This window comes from Sus scrofa, chromosome 6, assembly GCF_000003025.6.
Source record: "Sus scrofa isolate TJ Tabasco breed Duroc chromosome 6, Sscrofa11.1, whole genome shotgun sequence".
Lineage (NCBI taxonomy): Eukaryota > Metazoa > Chordata > Mammalia > Artiodactyla > Suidae > Sus > Sus scrofa.
In genome coordinates this window covers 123,540,937-123,565,195 of record NC_010448.4, presented here as the reverse complement: position 1 = coordinate 123,565,195, position 24,259 = coordinate 123,540,937, and the positions used below count along the sequence as shown (strand labels likewise).

Below are 24,259 nucleotides of genomic sequence, written 5' to 3'. Positions count from 1 at the left end.
CAATGCTGCCTGTTACCTGACTATGCCCTTGACCAGTATGCATGCTGCCTTTCTACCACATAAAAAGACTATTCTGAGTATCTCTTTTTCTGCTCCGGTAATGACAACTCATCTACCTGAACACAAACTTTGTGACACCAGCTATATAGTAGCATATGCCTTAAAGGAGGATAGACCCGTCTTCAATGCAGAACCAGTGTCTAAATCTGCAAAATCAAGTGATATGAGCAAGTGGGTCAAGAACCATGTCTACTTGCGTCCAGCATTTTTTGCCATAAGCATCTTGGATGTCTTTCCCACAAGCGTTTTTGCTGCAAAACTTTTTTTTTTTTTTTTTTTTTTTTTAGGGCCACACTTGTGGCATATGGAAGTTCCCAGGCTAGTGGTCAAATCGGAGCTACATCTGCCAGCCTACTCCACAGCTATGGCAAGCCATGTCTGCAAACTACTCCACAGCTTGGGGCAATGCCAGATCCTTAACCCACTGAGCAGGGACAGGGATGGAACATGCGTCCTCACAATACTAGTCAGGTTTATTTCTACTGAGTCACAATGGGAATTTCTGATACAAAGCTTTTCACCACCTAAGTGATTGACTGTAAGGCAACTTTGTAGCTAAAGATAAAATAACAAAAGAAATGGATATAACAAACTAAAAAGGCTTTATTGCAAAATACAGTATATTTGAACACATTTAGACTGGCTATAGAGTCATGGCAATAAGGATACAAATACTTGATTTTATTGGGTCGTACCTCAGCACTTGTCCTCTAAGTCTTTCATTCATAGTATTTTATACATTTTTTGAGGCTATTCATTGATCTGTATCCTTGTTTTGCATCTTTCTTTTTCACTAAAATTTCTTTCTTCATTAAAAGAAGTATGTTTCCAAAAGCTAGGATGCATCTTTTTTTTCAGGGCCTCACCAGCGGCATATGGAAGTTCCCAGGCTATGCGTCAAATCAGAGCTACAGCTGCTGGCCCACAAGACAACCATAGCAACGCGGGATCCAAGCTGTGTCTGTTACCTACACCACAGCTCATGGCAATGCTGGATCCTTAACCCACTGAGCAAGGCCAGGTATCGAACCTGCATCCTCATGGATCCTAGTCATGTTTGTTAACTGCTGAGCCACAGAGGGAACTCCCAATGGTGCATATTTTTAACTGAACTTTGTGTTGCATTATGAAAACCTTCTACAATGTTGAAGAATATTGTAGAATATTGTCACATGTCTGTTGACTGTGGTCCCAAAGTTCTTTGGGAAATGTGGTTTCAACTCTGTGCTTTTGAGGCCCTTGGCATCTTTCTCCTCCATAGTAGGGTGTTTTGAAATAAGAAACCAACTCTTGGAGCAAATCATTGTCAGTTGGCAAGATATTTTGATTGTATATGTCAAATTGAACTGTCAACCAGTTATTTTATCTTTTATGGAAAAATTGCATTACAGCCAATTAGTGATATGGTGAAAATATTTATTGCAAAAATGCTTGCTGCAAAGACGTTGGTGGCAAAGATGCTTACAACAAAAAGACGCAGCAGCACTTCTAATGACTGACGAGATACTCTTTTCTAATACACAACTGGGAAATGTGCCTGTAGACTGGGAGACTGATGTCTGTCCTCAGCACCAGAGTCAGACGTGGATCATTTCAGTGAACACTCCTGCAAGCTGTGTCCTATATCTAGATATTTGACTATGGCTATATCTCATGTGATTTTGATCTTATTTAAAAATTATCTTTAAAATTATTTATTTTCTAGGATGATCCATATTCTGTGGACAGCCAGTTGACTGTCTGAATATCTTTTCATTTCCCACCAGGCCTAGCACGGTGCCATGAAGGTGGGTAATATCTTATACGTGTGTATTCAATCGATGTTTGAGACTGCTTTGCTACACTGGCCTTTGTTTTGCTCTTTCCAAATAGTTTCCTTATTATTTAAGGTACTCTTTTAATCCCACTTCTATGAAACCCTATTCTCTTTTTCTGGATACACACAAATTTATACTGTTGACTTCCCTTCTTGGGGACTAGTCACCAAATTAGCCTTAACTGATGATTTACCAAGTGCCAAGAGTTTTTAATATATCTGCACTTTTAATAATCGCAAAAATCCACTAATGAGATATACCATCATTATCCCCAATTTACAAATAGGAAAACTAAGGCACAGAGAAATTAAATTTCACTTGTTTCCAGTTATAAAGTTCAATGTGGTAGAACTAGGAACCCCATCTGAGCCTTTTGATATGCAACATGAGCTCTTAACTACTATCATATTACATCCAAGAAGTCAGAAGCCTATAGAGGGCTTCCAGTTAACTGGAGAGGTTAATTGGAGATGAAGATTTTGAGAAAAGGTAACACTTGAAGAAGTTAGCAATGAAAGGGAAGATCAAATGGTGAAAGCTTGTTTTTGTTTTTGTTTTGTTTTGTTTTTAATATGAGAGGCCCTTAAGTATCTTTAAATGATGATAGGTTAGGACCAGGGTAGAGGCTGGAGATGTGGGAATGAGAGGGAATAATTCAGCAGAATATGGTAACTCACCCAATTCACACTTCCTTGGCCCAGGAGGACACCCTCACTCATATAGACCATGGCAAATGTCTTAATTGGTGTCCTAGTGCCTATGCCCAGTTCTGATTTCCACAGCCACCACACTTTCATTTTAAAATGGGAAATTGCTCCCTGGCTTAAAATATCCAATGGCTCTCTTATTGCTCAGATCTAAGCTCCTCCAACTCCAAAAGTCTCCCATAATCTCTCTTATGCACTCTGATTTCACAATTTACTCAGTAAACTGATCATCCTTCCTCTGACCCAATCTCCACTGAGCTATGTTTAGTTCCTCATTCTCTTTGACTAAGAAGCTCTTCCCGCTGTGGTCTGCCTGTAAAATCACTCATATTTTAAGAACCAGGTCAAACTCCACCTCCTCCATGAATCCTTTTCTTTCTCCCCAGGCATAATTAAGCATTCCCTTTTGTGTCTTCCTGTGTAAGCTGCATATACTTCCATCATAACAACTATAATGTTTTATTGCTCTGATTTGTTTACATGACTGGATTTCCCTACTAAATTGAAAGCTGCTTGAGAGCAAGGCCAACTCCATCAGCCTTCACTAATGTAACTAGCACGTAGTAGGAGCCCAGAAATTTGTTATGAAAGAATGAAAACATGAATGTGCTTTCAAGAAAATTTAGAAAATATATTATGAGATGATGTGGGGAGAGGAAATGTGATGAAGACATATTTTTTCCTCTTCTAAAGAGCTGGAATAATGTACTTGGTTTATAAACAAATCATTCTTCTTTCAAGAACAGCCTGGTAACTGTCTCAGTAAGTGAAGAACATATATTAGAAAGGTATTACACTTGCTGTTGACATTTCATTTTCTGTCTTTTTTTATGTGCCCACACAGCTGCAATAACCTTGCTCCTACAATCCTGGTGATAGGGAAAACCATTTCTATGCAAAAGGTTTCTGTGTGTACAAGTGTGACTTAGAGTATGTAGATGATGTGGTTGATGGTCATAACAATGAGTCCCCAGTGTCCTCATTCCTGGCCTAAGTAGGTCCACAGAAATCACCGAATGAGTTTCATATTATACCATGCAGTATTACATTTATAGGAATAGCATATTCCTTTGCATATATACGGTGGTTTGTTTTGGCATTCTTTGACCAAAAATTTAATCCAGGAGAGGAGGCCAAAATAATAATATTATCCATACATGGCTGTGAAAACCAAAAAGGTGGTTAGTGATGGAGCTAAAGCCAGCACCTGGCAATTCTGAATCCCCATTCTATTTTCTTCAATATGCAATACCACTTTCCAAATAGAAGTTACTTGGGGAGGGAGAATTACTAGCCAAATTCAGACAATGGTTTAGATGACAAATATCTCTTGGCTTATCAAAATGAAGAAAGATGTCCTCATTTCTAAAGCTTATACCTGCATTATGTGAGCGTAGAGTATTTCTCTATGTCTGGCTGTTTGCAGATTAATTGCCATTTTCTTCATTATTGTCATCTTCAACATTGCTAGCAATTTTATACTATTTCACAATTATTGTACTACTTTCATTTCATTTTCCTTTATTCTCACAAAAACCCTATGAGATAAATAACATAGTTATAAGACCCATTTTACATACAAGGGAATTGAGTCTCAGATGTGTTAATAATTCAGCTGGTAAGGAACATAGCCTGCTTTTTTTTTTTTTTTTTTAGTCTTTTTAGGGCTGCACCAGTGGCATATGGAAGATCCCAGGCTAGGGGGCCAGTTGGAGGTGTAGCTGCCGGCCTACACCACAGAAACAGCAATGCCCAATCTGAGCTGCATTTGGAACCTACACCATAGCTCACAGCAATGCCAGATCCCTAACCCACTGAGTGAGGCTAGGGATCAAAACTGCTTCCTCAAGGATACTAGTCAGTTTCATTACCACTGAGCCATGATGGGAACTCCAGACATGGCTTTCTCTTGATCTCAGGTATTCTAACTTAAATTAGATGCTTATTAAATATCTGTTGTCCCCTCAGATTTTGCTATGGGAGTCTTATACATTTTTCTGACATTCTCTCCGTTAGGGAGATATTTAAAAAATGCAAATCATAGAATCTCAGCAATATTCCTCTGTTGACCATTTATTACAGGCAAACATATATGCCAGTAACCAAAAGAAATATCAAAACAAAGAGGACACAAATCTTGCACTAAAGACACTTCTGTGCTATTGAAATAATAAAAATAGAATCAAAATGTTCTCTAAGAATAAAATTAGAGGCTATTATGATAGGGAAAAGACAAATACCATTAAGATATAGAGAGCAAGGACTTTGAAAATGAAAGTAATAGTCCATTATTACTTGGAATCATGGAACATCAGCAAATGATGATATTGTACAAAGGCAACTAAGCTTCTTATAGATTTCAGATAGTCCCATGGCTCTCAGTGCTTGCAGAATAAAATCCAAACAACTCTGATTTCTCTACTGTCCTAACTTCATCTCATACCAGGAGAAGATTCTGGCTGTACATCATTTCTTACATTTTCCTAACTATCACACATCGAACACACTTTTTAATATTCTGTGCCATTATATAATGTTTCCTTTTCCTGCAATAGTGTGTTCTTGACCTGGTCTTTCTTAAAAGTCTTAGCCTAAATGTTGCCTTCTCAAAAACACATTCTAGCGACCCCCAAGAGAACATATGGATCTCTCTCTTTATGTGCTAGTATGTACCGTCTCTCCCTCCATTATAGGGGTTTTTAGTTTGTTTGTCATCCATCTGTTTCCCCTACTAGAATATGAGTTATTTGAGATTTTGAGATCAGGGAGCATGACCTATTTGATCTTTAGAAATACATCACCAAGCTTGATAAATGAATAATGAATAGATCCTGTAGATTATAGAGGGCAACCTTTCAGTAAACTGGACACAATTTCCAATACAGAAATTACTTCTACATTAGCCCTGAGAATTATTTCTCCTTTAATCTCTGCAAATACAGAGGTTGCCACCACTTCAAAACAAAAAATAAATTCAAATTATTTTGTAATTTATTCATTACATCACATACACAACATGCTTTAAAATATTAAAACCATCAACCATGCTCTTTCGAAGTTCTTTCCTATCTAGAATAAACCACTGTTTTTTAAAATTATTTCATGTATGACATATCTACACATATTTTGGTTTAGCATTCTGTGGTCTAGGAGAACTTTCTCAATGTTCCATTTCAAATGGATTTCCTGGAGTCTGCTTGTAACTCTCCTGAACAGTTCATAGAAACAAGGAGAAAAAAGTCAGAATTGGCCTGGAGCTCAGAGCCGCCTTCACATTGGGAAAGGGCTCAGAGGAGTCTTCTAAAAGTGAGAAGGTAGATTATTATATTGCATTATTAATATGCAATGGATATGCATTTATTCATGTATGGTTGGTTCTACCTTTTCAACATTAAATTACTTTCTACCTTATGAAAACTTCGTTCCAAATGGTTTTCTGAAGTGCAAATTGTCCAGGGAGAAAAGATGGTTCTGTTAGGTTAGTATTCAAGGCCAGCCCTAGGTAAAATAGTGAAGTAGATGAGGATTTTTATTGGTATCTTTCTATCCTAAATGAAAAAGAAAAGAACAAATATAAAGAAAGCTCATTCTGCTAATGTACTGATGTTATTGATGTTTTCATTTTTTTCTGCTGCCCGTAGTTGCTATGAGCAAACACACCCCAAACCTATGTACCTTTTGTGGAGTAAGGATAAGACAGGCATATGCTGCAGTAACAAACAACTCCAGATCTCAGTGGATTGATGGTTAAAAATATATTTCTTGCTCACATAAATCTGACATAAGTCCAAGAGCTCCACAAGGCAACTATCTTCCAAGTGGTAACTTAGCAACCAGGCTGCTCCCATCTTTTTCCTGACATCCCCACACACAGGTTGCACAATTGCACCAAAGGGGAGGAGAAACTGCAGGATTCCTCCCAATTCTTAAATGCTTTGACCTGGAAGGGAGATTTATCATCTTCTTACCATATAGAACCAATCACACGGCTGCATCTAATAGTAGGGAAGCTAGGAAATGTCACAGAATTCACAAACATTTGGTGAGCAGTAACTATCCATGTCTCACTCTCTATCTCCACCTTCTGCTAAAACATAGCTGGGCAGGAAGTAACACGAAAACCAATCGTATAAATCAAAATAAAACTTATCTACTTGTAGCTGTATTTTCTAGTGGAGGCAGGGGCAGGCAATCAAATCAATGTATTGCTTCCATTGCCTTCACTAGATAATGTGTTTTTCAACACCTTAAAAAGATTATGATATTTCTCAACTTTATGAGCTAAAATGTGCTTGCCCCAAATTTATATGTTGAAGCCCTTAACCCTAGTATCTCAGAATCAGACTGTTTTTTGAGAGAGGGTTTTAAAGACATAATTAAATTAAAATGAGTGGAGTGGACCCTAATTCAGTCTGACTGGTGTCCTTTTAGGAAGAGGAAACTGGACACACAAAGGACTATGGATATGCACACACAAAGGGAAGACCATGTGAAGAGGCAGCAAAAAAGCAGCATCTGAAAGCCAAGGAGAAAGACTGCAGAAGATATCAATCCCACCAACACTTTGAACTTGGACTTGAAGTTTTTAGAACTGTGTGAAAGTACACTTCTGTTGTCTAAGCCATTTAGTTTGCAGGGTTTTTTTTTTTTTTTTTGTCTTTTGTCTTTTTAGGGTCACAACCATGGCATATGGAGATTCCCTGGCTAAAGGTCGAGTAGAATCGGAACTGTAGCTGCCAGCCTACACCACAGCCACAACAACAGGGGATCCGAGCTGTGTTTGCAACCTACACTACACCGCAGCTCAGAGCAACACCAGATCCTTAAGCCACTGAGCGGGGCCAGGGATCAAACCTACATCCTCATGGATACTGGTTGGGTTCGTTAACTACTGAGCCACCACCGGAGCTCTTAGTTTGTGGTATTTTGCTACAGCAGCCATAAAAAGTTAACATACTCACCTTTACTATGCCCACTGCATCAGATAGGATGGCTAAGTTACACTGTAATAATAGGTAAATTCAAACTCTCATAGTTGAAACACAAAAAGATCATTTGAATTACTTCATGGGCCAGCTTGAGGCTCTGTCCTAGGTAATACTAACTCAAAACCAGACTTGCAGAGCCTCCAATATCAGAAACACTGAGAAGTGTTCATGTGGCAGAAAGCGATACCACCAAAGTAGTTCCTGGAAACCACTTCCTCTTCCACTTCATTGGCCAAAGCAGGACCCTGGCTTGGCCCCAAACTAGAGGGGGCAGGAAGTGTAGCCCTTCCATTGTCAGGAAGGTGGAGGGCTGGATTACTCAAGAACCACTCTATGGCTATCCTACCACACCTCTGATGGGGGGAGGGGTGTGGGTAATAATGAAATATCTGCAGATATGGAGGGTTTTTAGAGGAAGAAATTTTGTGTCCTACTGACATTTGTCTTACATTTGTAGGCAGCATGGTGTCAAGGAAAGCATTCTGGTTCAGGTGCATTCTACCTCAGCTAACTTTACTCAAGTCAGTTGTCTTCTCTCTAAATAAATCATTTCAAATCTCTGGGGCTCCTTTTCTTTCCTAATTAAAAGACAGAACAAACCCAGAAGATCACTAAAGATATTTTCATTATTAAAATTCTGAAATTTCATGATTTAGTATTTTCTCTCTATGTAATTGTCAATTTAACTTTAATTTTTCTTTTCCTTCCCCCTCCCTCCCTTCCTTCCCTCCCATCTTCCAATTTTTTTTTTAATTTCTTGTAAAAGTACATACTAAATATATACCAAAACTACATACTAAAGATATATTGGCCTCTGAGTAATACTTTGACAGATGGAACACGGCTCAAACATCATGGTGCATTATATTCAAAAAGTGAGGAAATAGATGGACACATGTATAATTATAGATTAGTCAGCAAATATCAAGGCACCTTAAAAAAATTAGCAAGCCATTCATCAGGGTTTCAGAGAGTAATAATTCTATACTTAGCAATTCAGGAAATAATCCATGATGAAGACACCGAGAGCTAAAAACAGGATGAAGCTTCCTTCAGTGAATGAACCCAGAGAAGCAAAAGCAAGAAAGAGTCACCCAGTGCCAGGAGGTGAACAAACTGACAGCAGTCACAGCTTGGTTTGGAAGGATACCTACCAGCCAGTAAGACTGAGAGACTGAGTGGGCCCAGATTGTGGGGAACCTAAGAATATTATCAAGAAAAGGATTGGAGACTCCCATTGATTTTTTGAAAAAAATAGTATGATGAAAATGTTGAGCTCTTGTGTAAATATTACATAAAATTAAATAATAACAATGTTAAAAATGGTATGCAGAAAGAAAAACTAGGACCATTTAGAGAAGAATTATGTTTTAAGAGACTTGCACTGCATCATAGGAAGGCTTTTGTGTGTGTGTGTGTGTGTATGTGTTTGTGTAGGACTGCCCTAAGGGGACTTTGATGGTCACTTATATATTTCTACTTGGCTAGGCTGTGGGATCCCATTGTTTCAATAAACAGTAAACTAAATATTGCTGTTGAAGGTATTTTTGTAGATGTGATTATCATTTACAAGCAGTTGACTTTATTTTTTTATTTTTATTTATTTATTTATTTTTATATAATAATTTTAATTTTTTTCCTGGTTTACTGTGTTCTGTCAGTTTATAGCTGGTTTACAGTGTTCTGTCAATTTTCTGCTGTACAGATGGTGATCCAGACAAAACTTTCCTTGAAAAAGACACATGGACCTGCATGCTCCTCGCAACACAATTCACAATAGCCAAGACATGGAAACAACCCAAATATCCACTGACAGATGATTGGATTAGGAAGATGTATACAAGCAGTTGACTTCAAATAAAGGAATGTCATTTACATACCTTCAATGTATGAGGGGCTCATCCAATCAGTTGAATGCCTTAAGAATAAAACCAAACCAAAACCAAACCACCACCAACAACAAAAACTAACAAACAACAAAAAAACTGAGGTTTGCCAGAGGAAAGAAATCTGCCTCAAGTCGGTAAAAGAAGAGTCCCTCTGAGTTTCCAGCTTGCCCTCACAGATTTCAACCTTGCCAGTCTCCACAAGGTCTTAAGCTAATTCCTTAAAATCAATCTATCAATCTATCAATCATCTATCTATCTATCTATCTACCCATTGTCTATCACATCCTATTTGTTCTGTTCCTCTGGAGAAACATGAGGGAAAGAAGCAAGAAGGTATCTTTCAGGAGTTCCCATGTGGCTCAACAGGATAAGGATCTGGTGTTGTCACTGCAGTGGCTTGGGGGGCTACTGTGGTTGGAGTTTGATTCCTGGCCTGGTAACTTCTGTATGCTGCAGGCATTGTCAAAACAAACAAACAAACAACAAACAAACAGAAAGGAATCTCATCCACTGCCCTGAGAGCAAACCTAATTATGCCCTTAACTCCCTTACTAAAAGTAACAGACAGGATTTAAATTGTTTTGAGTAGGTGAAGAGGATCAATTTCAGATACATCATTTCTCACAAGAATTCTTCCTCTTTCACTATGAGCTTTGCTTTGGTTGCCTGCAACTGCTAACTTGAATATTTTATTATTTACAATTTTACATCTAATCTCCATGTCCAGTCAAAACCTTGCCCATCCCCGCCCAATGCTTTCAGACACCATTGATGGTTTGATGGGAGAAGAATGCATTATCCAGAATCTAAGCCTTTGGTGGCGCTCTGGACCTCTCCCTCAGCACACACACACAGGGTGGTGCTGGTGGTACTGGGGAGGGCTCTTTCTGCTTTCCATCCACCACAGTGGCTGAGACAGTGCGGGACTCCTCACGCAAAAGAACACCCATCCGTCTAGGTGTATGTGGAACCACTTCCACGGTCACCCATGAGTGGCCTCATTTCACTCTGCCTGGAGTAAGTGATATGACTGACACCCAAGAAGCTCACCCAATCCATTTCCACAGACACTTCAATTTGGACTACAGTATAATCATACGCCAGATCAGATGGAACAGTTTCTTGTCTCTCAAAGAGTGAATATTCAGACACAAAAATGATCAATTTAGCATATGTTCTTTGTCTGTCTTCACTTTTGTTTTCAAACTTCTCAGAGGCAAATGTGTTAGAAAAATGTGTAGCAAAGGGTATCTAGATCAGGAGATTAAAACTGTCTTTCTTTTAAAAAACAGATTTTTCATCCCAGGTATCATATCAGGGCATTGTCAAAAAGCAACATACATTGAAACACTAGTTGATTACAATATTTTATTGTTCAAAGTCTTATGCAAGTTATCTCTATGTGTTTTCTTAGGACCCATGTTATGTTACATTGGCCAAGTTCTGCTTCTGTCTTATTTTAAGAATGTACTCTGGCTATTACGAACTACCACAGTGTCCCGAGGAGACAATGGTGTTTTTGCAGGAGTGACAATGGATGGCTCAGTGGAGCAAGTTTTGTTTGTGTGGAATGCTGAAAGATGGAAAATATTTAAGTGAGGTGTGTCTAGAAATAGTCTTTATTGCCTGCCTCAAAAGATTTACTTTCAGATTCCTTATCAGGAGCAAGTTTAATCTCCTTGTTTGTCAAAGAGCACCACAAACAATAATATTTTCTTGGTTTAAAAAAAAATGGAAGAAAAAGTCATATTTCTTTGTGATTAGTTCAGGCCTTATTTAGATCCCCACCCAAGGATATAAAAGTCCCAAGTTAGGAAGAATTTTAATAAGACAATCTTATTTTTAAGGCATTCTTACCGCATGGACTTATAGGACTGAATTTAAAAAGAGCTTCAGTATGAGGGGATAGAAAAGTTTGGGGAAAAGTTATCTGAACTGAATTTGCTCATACGGTAATATGCCTCTTGGCACAGAGGTCGTGGTAAATGCTATGCCATGTCGAATTCCAGAAGTTTGGGGTTGATCCTGTCTACTATCCCCTCCACCTACCTTCCCACCTCTTGGAATCCTGTCTGTTCTTTGAGAGTGTGCTCTGATCTCCCTGTCATTTCAATAACTTAACCACTTTGAATAGGGTCATTCATTCACTTAGCAAGTATTTTTTGAGGACTTAGTATTAAAGGCCGACATTTACAAACCCAGAGTGCATTCTGTTTTATTTATTTATTTATTTATTTTGGCTTTTTAGGGCTACACCCATGGCATATGGAGGTTCCCAGGCTAGGGATTGAATGGGAGCCAGAGCCACCAAAACGCAGGATCCGAGCCACATCTGCAACCTACACCACAGCTCACGGCAATGCTAGATCCTTAACCCATTGAGCAAGGCCAGGGATCGAACCTGCAAACTCTTGGCTCCTAGTTGGACTTGTTTCTGCTGCTCTGTAATGGGAACCCCTGCATTCTATTTTAGAATGAAAAGTTCTCTCTCTCTCCTTTTTTTTTTGCCTCGCCCTGGAAATGTCAGCATGGAACCTGCACCACAGCAGTGAGGATACCGCATCTTTAACCTGCTGTGCAACAAGAGAACTCCTGGTGTAGTTCTTTTCTAATTGTTTCTTGTGTTTTTCCATGGCAGTAAGACATGCTGTCTGGAACTCTGAAACTTTCCAGTAGTGATAATTGCCCATACCTATACTTTTTAACCCTGTTTAAGAGGAAAATCCCCCCTGGTTCGCAAGGAATCAACACTGTTTGGACCTGAGGACTTCAATTACTTTTTCATTCGAGGGTTCATAGAGTATCTACCCTATTCCAGGCAGGGAGATAGTGCTAGACATACAGAAAGTGAAGATAAAAAGACACATTTCTCATCCAGAGGTGTCTAGTTAGACAGATGGATAAAGTAAAGGTGCGATTAAAATCCTGTAGAAGGTGCTGAGGTATTAATGAATACTCTCTAATTTCGATCGTGGTATGAGAAGAGGGGCACACCAGAAACAATCTGCTTAGAAAACATTTATTTTTTTCTGCTGAACCCTCATTTAGCTGAGTCCACACTGTCAGATGTGTGACAGAAGCAGAATTTGACTGATGTGAAATTACACAGATTCTAAGAAAATGCATAGGGATAACTTGATACTCCCTGTGTTCCTGTCTGACTGCCAAGATCCATACCAAGGCTCTGCCTTTTGTTCCTCCTTTTGCTTCTACTGTCTTCATCTTGTTTTATCAATTTCAATTATAAACTTGGTTTGGACAATTAGCTGATGCTTTTTATACTGAATTTAAATGTTCCCAAGTAGAATGAGCTTCTGGTTCACATTCACTCCAGTGTGCCTGTCTATTTCATAGAACATGCCTGTTAGATCTATTGTTTAATCTTTTTAAAATCCATCAAAATTCCAGGGGTCTTCCCTACTGTTACATGAGTCTGTAGTAAGCCTTTAGGACTGGTACATATGAAATACATTTTTTTTTTTTTAACAAAGTGGAAAGATGACCAGAATTTGAATTTAGGCTGCATATCTCCTTTTGCAATCCACCGTTTTATTTTAGGAGAGATATGTAAAAAAGAACACTTAAGGCAGTCATATATTATTACTAGCTGGGATATTAGCCTCCAAATTCAAGTTAAACTTTTATTCTTTTGTACCATGTTGGCCCTCAAGGTCATCATTTCCTTCTTAACTAAACTGAATGTAGGCCTAGGGGTTTACTGACTGCCCCAGTCTAAGAAAACCCCCATCCTTTTTTCCTATTTGACATCAAAAGAACAGGGATAACTTAACGTGAAAGATAACCCAGAATCCATTGTAGTGCACTCATGTCATGAGATAAAAGAAAGAAGGAGAAAGTTGTTTAATAAAAACACAATGCACAAAGAATTAAAGAAGAAATGGGAATCTGCTCCTCTCTGATTCTGTTCATATTCACCCCATTCTTCCCATTAAAATGTTTAATTGAATATGGCAATTTGGGGGACTTAAAAGTTAATTTAATTGCTAATGCATATCAGAATTTTCCTCTTACAATAAAAGGATAGATGTGTAAGTAGGTTAGGAGGAAGAAATCTGTGGATGAATGGGAAAGGAAGAGAGAAATATCCTGTTCTAAAGCAGAAAAAAAAATGGTGAGGGCCAAGTATAAGCTCTTAGACTAGGCCATGCTAGTTAGTGCTGCATCTCCTGACCTGTGTGTTTTTTGTTTTTGGTTTCAGCCATGTTCTTTGCCAAGGACTAATGCTGATATTTTAACATTTCATTAATGCTATGAAAGACATTCATTACCATTATAACAGTACTAAACAAAAAAAAAAGGAATGATGAACATATGAGATTTTGGATTTGTGCAGTGTGTTGGTAATAGGTTGTCCTGACTGTTATCTTCATTCTTGGTTCTATTCTAAGGATTGAGGTGATGAATTAAGTGGACATGTCAATATCACATGTGTACCTTATGGGGCATGTTAGATGGAATTGAATAAGGCTCTTGGGGGAGGAAGAAATTTTCTTCTACCCTCCTAGGTTCTCTGACTGGTCTAAGAATGAAATTGAGAGCCTATTACCAACACACTGCACAAATCCAAAATCTCATACCCTCAGAAGTCACCTTCCTTCACTCAGACCTATTTAAATCATTTGGCAGAATTCAGAAAATAATGCATTATGTTCACCATTCCATTTTTTTTTTTTTTACTTTGGGAAGTTTATGAAATTGTTTAAAAAATTTTCAAACCAAAAGTGTTCAAAATATTTTGATACTGAAAAAATTAAATACTAATTTTCTAAATAACATACATGACTAAAATCCTTTAAAAATATAGGTTTAAAATTTTTTAAAAGATTATTTGTATTATATTACATGCACAGTGTTGCCTTGTTTAACACTGTTATAATGGTAATGAATGTCTTTCATAGCATTAATGAAATGTTAAAACACCAGCATTAGTCCTTGGCAAAGAACATGGCTGAAACCAAAAACAAAAAACACACAGGTCAGGAGATGCAGCACTAACTAGCATGGCCTAGTCTAAGAGCTTATACTTGGCCCTCACCATTTTTTTCTTTTTATAGCCACACCTGTAGCATATGGCCATTCCCAGGCTAGGTGTTGATTTGGAGCTGCAGCTTCAGGTCTACACCACAGCTACAACAACACCAGATCCAAGCATTACCTACTACCTATGCCATTGCTTGCAGCAATGCCAGATCCTTAACTCACTGAGCGAGGCCAAGGACTGAACCCGAATCCTCATAGAGACTATGTTGGGCTCTTGAGCCACTGAGCCACAACAGGAACTCCAGGCCCTCACCATTTTTGGGGTAAATTACCTGAGCATGCATTGTCAGATTTATAAATAGGTGTAGGTATAGATATAGATATAGAGAGATAAGGATATGTAATTAATAATTATAGTATGTAATTCAAAGAATATTGTAATATACACAAGCTATTTAGAGCAATGGTTGGCATAAGAAAGTATTTAATAAATGTTAGCTGTTTTACTGGATTGGCCCCAGAGGAATGTAAGTAGCAGCATCCATTGCAATTTTCTAGGATGTGTCATTATCTCAGGCTTGATTTAGGCCAATGTCCATATATGAGAGTATCCAGCCCTGCCTGTTGGGGCACATAGCAGGAGGTTTCAGTCTGAGGCAATGATAACTACCAGGTGAATGGCAGCACTGTGGTTCCAGATGGTCCTCTGGCAAAGGGTCACATCCATGACTGGAAATTGGGATGATGGGGTCCAACCCCCAGGAATGGTAATGAGATGGTGAATAGAAATCCAAACTGTATACAGTATGCTTAGGGGAAAGCCACAGCTTGGGAAACAAACAGAGGTCTGAGGTATACCCTGCATACATCAAGTACTGGACAATTGACCGTTGAGGACAGTCATGCTCCCCAGTGTGTCTTTGTGATGATGTTATAATGTTCTCAATTTAGGGGGGCAAGGTTGGGTCAAAAAAATGGACTGGGCTAGAACGCAATGTGAAGTGTCTGCAGGTGAGTAAATTGGGGGAAATCCATTTTAGAATGTAATGTAAATGTTCTAAGTATTGTCTCATATCTCTTCTGTTTCAAAAATGTCAAAAGTGAGATTCAGAAAACCATCCCCAAAGCATCAAATGAATAAGTGATGGAGCCAGGCGTAGAAACTTAACTTTTCTCTTTTGGTATGGTCGACTGCTTCTCCTTTTAGTAGTGTTGTTGCCACAACTGTGGTTTTATCTATATCGAATTTTCTAGTTGGAATATAAAGTGGACAATGTATTGGACTGCTTGTACCTAGCCCAGATTGCTGCACAATAGTGCTCCATAAATGATTATTGATTAATTTATAGATTGCTTTAGGATAGTCTAATTACCTCATATAACTGTGTCCACTTGTGCATGTAATAATTATTGCTTTTAGAGAATGGTGATATTTTAAAATTTAAAATGTAAAGATTAAGTTGTAATTGTAGAGTAATGGAAACAAACTGTACTTGTACTGAAAATATTTTCCAAATAGTCTTTGTTAAATCCTTTTAGTCCACATTGATGGATCTGAATGTATAGATTATTCTCTATGTCTCATTAAGTTCTAATGGCATTGTGGAGATAAAATAGCCATATATTTACATGCCTAGTAGAAAACATAATAAATTAAATCCCAAAAATGTAAAATAGTCACACATTTAAGATTGTTTCAGATAAATTAATGTGTGATGGATTTATGGTAGAAGTTTGTATTGGACAGGGTTCTTAATGCAGACATCAGACTTTCTTTTCTCTAGTTTAAATAGAAAGAGACTCTAAGTTGAGGTTTCAGAATCATGTTAGGGTCACTTTATTTTTGCTATGGGCAATAAGAATCAGGAAGCCTAGATTAATGCTACTTCCCATAACTTTGCCTTGACCCACCTTTGCAAAATAGATTCTCTGCACACTTCTACTTTCCCCACATAATTCAATTATAAGTAAGTTTTGTCAAGGAATATCTGATTGCTATAACCTAAAAATGTCTTTACCCTACTCTCAAGGAGAGCAGAAATACAATTTTTCTTATTTTTTACTATAATTAGGTTCTGGGAAGGTAGAATTACTGCTGTTAGGAAAGAATCAAACTATTTGGTATTTTTAATAGTCCTAAATGTTGAATAGCAGCTTCAGATGTCAAGAAAACATAGAGCCATTAGGAATGTTTTACCATTTGTGTTTTATTTCAGGTTCAACAAGCCTTCCCTTAACAGTTCATTTCTGTCCCCATCGTAGATTGGACTAAGTAGACTGTATGTATCTAAAATCTATATAGTATTTTTTGATGAAAGAAAACCAGGTACTGCAATGTTCTTTCATTATTGAATGTCTTCAACAGCACCATGGGGATTTAAGAATCTTGATACGACACATCCACTTCCAAAATCACGTGGGTTCTGGTTAAGACCATCACATAATTTATGAACTAAACTTCTGAATCTTGGTTTTGATTGAAGTAAAGGAAGGATAGTAAGCTGAAAAGAAGCATGTATGGCCAAGTTCTTTCTTTACTGTTTTAGTACTTGACAGTATTTCCATATGTGTACATAAAGCCAGGCAGAAAATCTCTGGTAACTTTATTAACCTATCATTTGCAAATTATTCACAAAATATGTTACAATGCAAATATAATATAATAAAGAAAACAGAGCTTTAAAACTTAAACTTGATGTTGGGAAAAGTTTAACATCTGCAGTCTAATTAGTCAATTCTTATTTATTTTAGTCACAAGTCAACTGCTATGTTTAGATTGAAGTCTATATTTTAGAAAAAATTACTTAGATCAATGGCTTTTAGATAGGATGTCCAGGATGTGGAGATAGGTTGGAGAATTATACCATGACATAATCATGAGATAAAATAAAACAAGTGTGAGGTTTAGGAAATGTAAGTAATAAAGCTAAAAATGTAAATTATATGATGATATCAATATTAGCAGTAAATAGGAAAACACTGGCATTCTTATATTTTATCAGCCAGTGTGAAGTGAAAAGCAAAAACTTGTTAGATGGTTCATAGTGTTACAAGTAGAGCTGATGGAGCATCTAAGGGGCTCAGCAGAATCACCGTTGTTAATAAGAAAAGACACACTATTAAATAATGAATTATCTATACTCCCAGCTAAATATAGGATTTCCAAGATTCCAGATTTGTGGACAGAAACCTTCTCAATGAATTCTCTATTGGCAGCTAGTAGAAAAGTCCTCATACCTCTAGAAGGGTGGAGTATGAATTAAAATAAAAACTAGGAATGAGGCCTCTTAAGGGATGATCTACCGGATATGGAAAAAGGGAGAGAGACAAGTGGCAACAACAGACACTGAGATTGTTACTACCTCTCTTCATGTTACTTGCCCTCTTATTCTTTTATTCTTTCTAATTCAGATCTGAAAATTTCAAGGTAAAGTCTACAGGAAGGTGTTGAGAAAATATGAGATGCCTCTTGACAATGTCTCTTACTCCATCTGCCTTAATAGAGAGAGGGTAAATAGGAAGAGGAATCCTGATTCAAAATCTCCAAATGAGTATCCTACCACTTTTCTTTCCACAGCATACCCCTCTTCATCTGGCAAGCACCCAGGGTTCTTAGTTTCTTTCTGGTCACATTTTCCTTGTTGTCTTTTCTAATCCCATCCAGCCTTCTTGACCTGGCTCACTTCTCCATGGTTCTACTCTATTTTTATGTATTTCCCTGCTAAAGCTCTACCTCTCTGCCAAATTCTTGGGATATTTAAAGTCTCCAGCTCTAAAATTCAGCACTTAATATGTCATCTATTCCTTGTTGTTGTTTGTTATACCTTAATCTTCTTACTCTGCTGAACAAATTGCAAATGATGCAGAACTGTGTGAGATAGCTGATCCCAGAAAATACAAATTATGATGGGCAGGAGTAATGGGCACAAGACACCATGCTAAACATTGATAGGAGCAAATGAAAAGTCTGACCTTGGCCAAGGAAAAAAACATGCCATGAGCTAACTGAAAAGCAAGATTAACTCAATTTTCTGCATTCCAGATGCATTAAAAATTAATAAAATAATAAAATCCCATTCTTAGACACAAAAAAGGAATTGCATGTATAGAATAGTAGTACATGTGCTAAGATTGTTTATATAAAAAGGGAACAAGATATTTCATTTATAGGTGAAAAATAATCTGCCTCTCTCCTCAAGGATCTTAAAAACTGCTGTGCAAAATAAGGACTGGTGTACAATATGAGGAACAGAAAATTGAAGTGTGTTCCAAATGCTGAGTGAAAGCAGGAGTTCAATATTAGTGATCAATAGGAAAATTGTAGTGAATAAAGGGTCTGTGCAAACTGAAGCTGATTCCAGGATGCTGGGTGTCTAGAAAGAACAAGGTAGATTGTAATCCTACAGTCCTCAGACAGGCCAGAAGAAGGATGCTGTTAGGTTCTAATTAACACATATGAAAAAAATTAAGAGATCACGGTGTATTTTTAAGGAGGCCACATGGAATTAAAAGGTTGGAAAATTAGCCCTATGATGAAAAATGGCAAAAAAATAAGAGAAAAAGATATAAGTGATTTCATTTCAATATTTGAAGGACTCAGGGAAAGGAAAGTTTACACTTAAAAACATATACAGGGCAAAATGGGACATGGGGGACAGAATGGTAAAGAGGCAGATTCCAGTAAAATAAGCAGTTAAAAAATGTTCAAAATTAAAAAGTATTACTTTGGGAAGAATCCTCAAGTAAATGACTGCTGTCCAGTTGGAATTTTATTGCATCGTATCTGAGGTACTTTACATATGTTATAATCATGAGGAAAATTTGAATATGCATATTATTTTTGCATATTTACTTCCATAATATGCAGAACCTATTATTTTCTAGTTACCACAGTAGGTAACATATTTAATTAGGGTATCTGTGGTCATTGAAACGGGATGCTGTCATGACCAATGGAGAGACAACAAACAGGCCAAATTGAAGGGTATGGGGAAAGTAACTCAGAGCAAGAGCACACTCCTGGGGAGGTACAAGCTTTCTAGGAGCCCTAACATTCCCCATGAGGGCACTGAGCTGCTGTTGCTACCATTGTAGTTAGTGAGAAACCAGTCAGAGACAAGAAGTTCACTCTTGTTATTTGCACACAAGGGGGCTATAGAAACTCCGTAAGGGAGAACGTGCTCACCAAGTGCGATGGAGTGGTGCAAAACAATCCCAGAGTTTGCAACTTGAGAGTGGACATCAAAGGGCAGTTTCCCTGGAGTAGGATGCTTCAGCAGACCTTGACTGCAGGGTTGGTGATTTCATAGGGACAATGAGCTGGATCATATTAAGTTTCAAAGGATGGAATGAGCAGTCTGACACCAACTCTCTGCATCCCTCACTTCTCAAATTCGCAGGGAGATTTTTGAAATCTTTCAAATATAGGTATTTTTGACTTGTACAGAGTAACAAAAAAAATGGCCCAATATGTTAGGAATCGGATTCTATATTTGTATACGTAGGAAAATTATCACAATTGTGTTATATACATCTACATTCACTTTAATGGATAACATGTTGATGAGTAACTATTTCTTCCATATTTATTCCCCTACAAGCTACATGGTATAGAGGGCAGTGTTCCTTTCTTATTCATCTTTGCAATGGACAATACTGCAGGCAAAATACTGTGTTCCTGTCATGATGTACACAAGGGTCTGCAAAATGGAATTACCACATTGAAGGACCTTGGAATCCTAGGAGGGGTCAGAGAATGCTAGGCCTCTGTATAAATACTGAAAAGGAAAAACTAAGCAAGATGACCGACTTTCATTATACCACAATATATCTAGGTTGCTGGAACCCTGGGCTGATTCTGGAATATCTATAGTAGAATTAACTGATAGCCAAAGTCTCTGCAGCTATAATAGGTACAGAGGGCAATGGAACTGAATCATCAAAGGGCTGTAATTTATGTAAAAGATACCATAAATAAAATCCTAAAGTAAGCCAACAGACTGAAAAAAATATATATATATATGTGCATATGTGTATATTTGAAAATCAAATAAATAATAGAGTAACATCTACTGGGTAGTGTTTACTAAATCCCTATTGTGACTGAATAACAAATATATGGCCAACTTTGACTGCAAATACCATAGAATCAATTTTTTGGTACAAGATTAAATCTGAATTTTGGCAAACATCAATGGATGTGGCAATTTACTTATTGAGAATTTGAATGGTCAAATTTAAACGTTTGACATTATGATGCAGGAGCAATCATTTCTCTGCACTATTAGCTACTAATAGCTTGTACAGTCTTATTAATGTACTAAGAATGAAGTTCACTTGTAAGAGACACACCATAACATCACTAATATAGTTACATGCACCAAAATGTAATTCAGAAAGAAAAAATCAGTAACATTTCAAGAAGACTTTTTTAAAGTTTTGAGCATGACTCAAAACTCCTTCAGGTTTAGATACTGAAAATAGTTAGCAGTCTCTAAAATTTATTTCAACCATGGTAAAAGTTTTGGCATCCATAGACTCAAAGGGATGAGAAATTGTCTTCTTAAAGTGTACTTTTAAAGGATGTGATTTTGAAGTTGGATAAGTGAGAAGAAAATTTGTTTGAGCTGTTTTATTTCCCTTCCACTCTTTCTTCTAGGCTTTATACTCTTTATATTCTTCACTATGTTGAGACCAAAAATGATTTATCATGGATATTGTTGCACATGATTTTGCAGTTTTTCCTCCTCATGACATTTAGAGGTGGCAAAGTTGAAATTCTGCTTTTAATTCATCTTTACAAGATAAGAAGACTTCTCAAATGGGACTTTTTCCTTGAAAAACTCTTGGCCTAAGCTGAATTAAATAACTAAAAATTAAATATAGCTCTTAATGCTTCTAAAGATTAGGATTGTGATATAATCTAATTTCTATTATCCTTCCTTTTTATTAGCATTTAAATTTTTATAAACATTTGCTGGCTCAAAACGGATATTATGTTATTGTTAATGTTATCTATCTAATGCACTCTGTCTTATTCATTATAACTTCTAATATTGTTTAACTATTTGAAAGTTCTTAATAATTTTTGTACACCAAATTAACAGCTTTCAAAATCAGCATTAATTATTTCAAGATTTTATTATTGTAATAAATAAACAGGCCTATATTTCAATGGCCTGAAGAAACCCATGGAGGTTTTCATTTCAAGTTACTTCTAGAATACTTACCTAAATTTAAAAATGAATGTTAGAGATGATTAGATGAATGTTAGCAGATTAGAGATTATGTGAATGTGTGTGGCCATGACCTCACTGAGGCAGATGACCAATGTCCCAGAAATGAAGCAGGATTTTATTAGCTTGTGTTTCAAATTGCAATAAAACCAGGTATCATATTTTTTTATGAATACTGAAGTCAACATTAAACTTCAGGGCATCTCTATGTAAAAAAGAAATCCTACATAACATTAAGAAAAACAAAAGAAAAAAATGCCTAAGTCTATAAACAATCCCTAAAGTGGAAAGTTGAATCATCAAAAAACCAATGAAGAGTGACTCAACCATGCTAGTATTTGGGTAATGAAAATTAAAACACCAGTGAGATGCCATTTTACATCCATTAGTTTGGAAAAAAAAATTAATAGTAAATTCAAGCATTTGTGACAATATATGTAAATAAAAACATAAAACACAAGCAATTCACTAGTACATGGTAATGTGAAGATAATATACTTAGTAACCAGCAATTTAAATTTCTAGTCTATAGCCTAGAGAAATATTTGCAAATGTACACCAGAGGTAATATAGGAGTTGGATTGTAACCAACCAAGGAAATATCATATAGCAATTAAAAATAGTAAATGGGGTTTATTTTATCAACTTTGACAAATATAAAAAAATAATAATTTGGAGTCGAAAAAGCAAGCTGCAGAATGATAACTCAGACATGATAAGACTCACATGATATGTTAAAAAAATGCCAAGGATGTCTTTTGTGGCTACAACACATAGTAAACAAAAAAAGAAAATGTTTGCGAATGTCGCACAACAATTTTAAGATGATGATTACCTCAGAGAAGAGAACAAAATATAAATGTTTTATTTTATATTTAGAAAATAGTTGTGAAAAATAAATCTCTGGAAAGCAAATAATAAAATGACCTTCTTTTCGCAGTTGAAGAAAATAATGTACAAAGGAGTGAAATAACTGTCCAATGATTGCCAAGTAATTAAGAGACAAATAAGGAATTTGAACTAAGTCTGGCTGAAATCTGTCTGGCTTTAGCCTGTTCTCTTATATATTACAATACAGTGTGTCAAAGGGTTAAAGTATTTCAGTTGATGCTACAGAAAAATCTGTTTCCACTAATTGGCAGATGGGTGATTTGAACTCATACCTAACTGTTTCAAAACACTTCCTCATGGCCCTGGAGTTTAACAGAGGAAGCATAGCCAAATATTTAGGTCAAATGAAGGAAGACTTCTTACAAAGGAATTGACAATTTACTGTAAGGTATACGTTTGAGGAACTTTAAGTACTAGTCAATCCAGGAATTTTGTTGCTCTGTTAATCTGTATTTCTTTCTGGGAATTTCAATGTGGCATTTCTCATAAAATTTATATGGCCTGTGTTCTGAGAAAACATGAGGTAAGAAATTGAGGAAATAGGGAAAATATTATAACTTCGAGAAATTTAAAATGTGACAATCAGCATTCAGACTTTACTAATTTGAAGGAATCTGCCATTGTCAAGTCTAAGCAAGAGCAAAAAACAGAGACTTTTCTGGGAGTCAGAAAGGGAGCACAGGAGAGAAATGGTCATAACATAATTGATCTTCTTGCTTACAACTGATATTACATTAGAAGTACAGGTTTATGGCCTTGTCTGCTAAAAATAATGAGTCATTCTTCCAAGGAAGACATATATTAATAAATTTAGATGCATCACATACATATCTTATGAGTGATGTTCCAAAAAATAAATTTTGGAAGGAAAATAGGTTCTTAAATTGGCAATTTCAAATAGGTGAGTTTGTATGTGTTGTGAATGATGCTAAGGAGATCTGTAAGTTACAATATCAAGTGCCTAATTATGAATGCTAGTGTTTGAATATTCACTATAAAGTATAGTTCGTTGTAAAGTAGACACAACATTTTCATCACTGGAAAAGAGAATGGGTTTGTGCTATGTAGCATAATGGCTCCCATGAATGCTTGCATCTCAATCCCTGGAAACTATGAGTATTTTTAAAAGGCAAATGAGACTTCACAGATGCAATTAAGTTAAAGATCTTGAGAAGGAGAGATTATCTTGAATTATATAAGTTATCCAATGTAATCACAGATGTCAAAAAATGAAAGAAAGAGGCAGATGGTTAGAGAGGAAAAGATTTGAAAGTGCACTCTGACTTTGAAGGGATGCTGAAAGAGCCACTAGCCAAGAAAAGGAAAAAGGAAAAAAACAAACAAACGACAAAAAAAATGTTCCGCTCTTCCTGAGAGTTTCCAGAAAGAATGCAACCCTGATAATATCTTGATTTTAACCCAATGATATATCTGACCTACAAATAGTGAAATAATAAAATAACAAATTTGTGTTGTCTTAAGCCAGTAATTTTGTGGTAATTTGTTACAGCAACTGTAGGAAACTAAGGAAGAGTTCATTTGAAGCAACACTGTGAAGATGCTTTTAGATCCACTTTTAATAGTCCAACCAAGATATTAAATGAAAAATGACAGAAAATTTTACACATCTTTGGTATTTGTTATGACGCAAAGATCAAAAATATGGAACAG

The 24,259-nt window shown here is 36.6% G+C and overlaps 1 long non-coding RNA gene across 1 annotated transcript in view; it reads left to right on the top strand.

Moving 5' to 3' along the window:
* The window catches only part of LOC110261441, a 38,260-nt gene extending 31,020 nt beyond the window's left edge, over positions 1–7,240 (top strand). The window contains exons 2-3 of the long non-coding RNA XR_002345521.1: positions 1,766–1,847; positions 7,016–7,240. This is a non-coding gene — a long non-coding RNA (uncharacterized LOC110261441). The remainder of the gene's footprint in view (positions 1–1,765; positions 1,848–7,015) is intronic.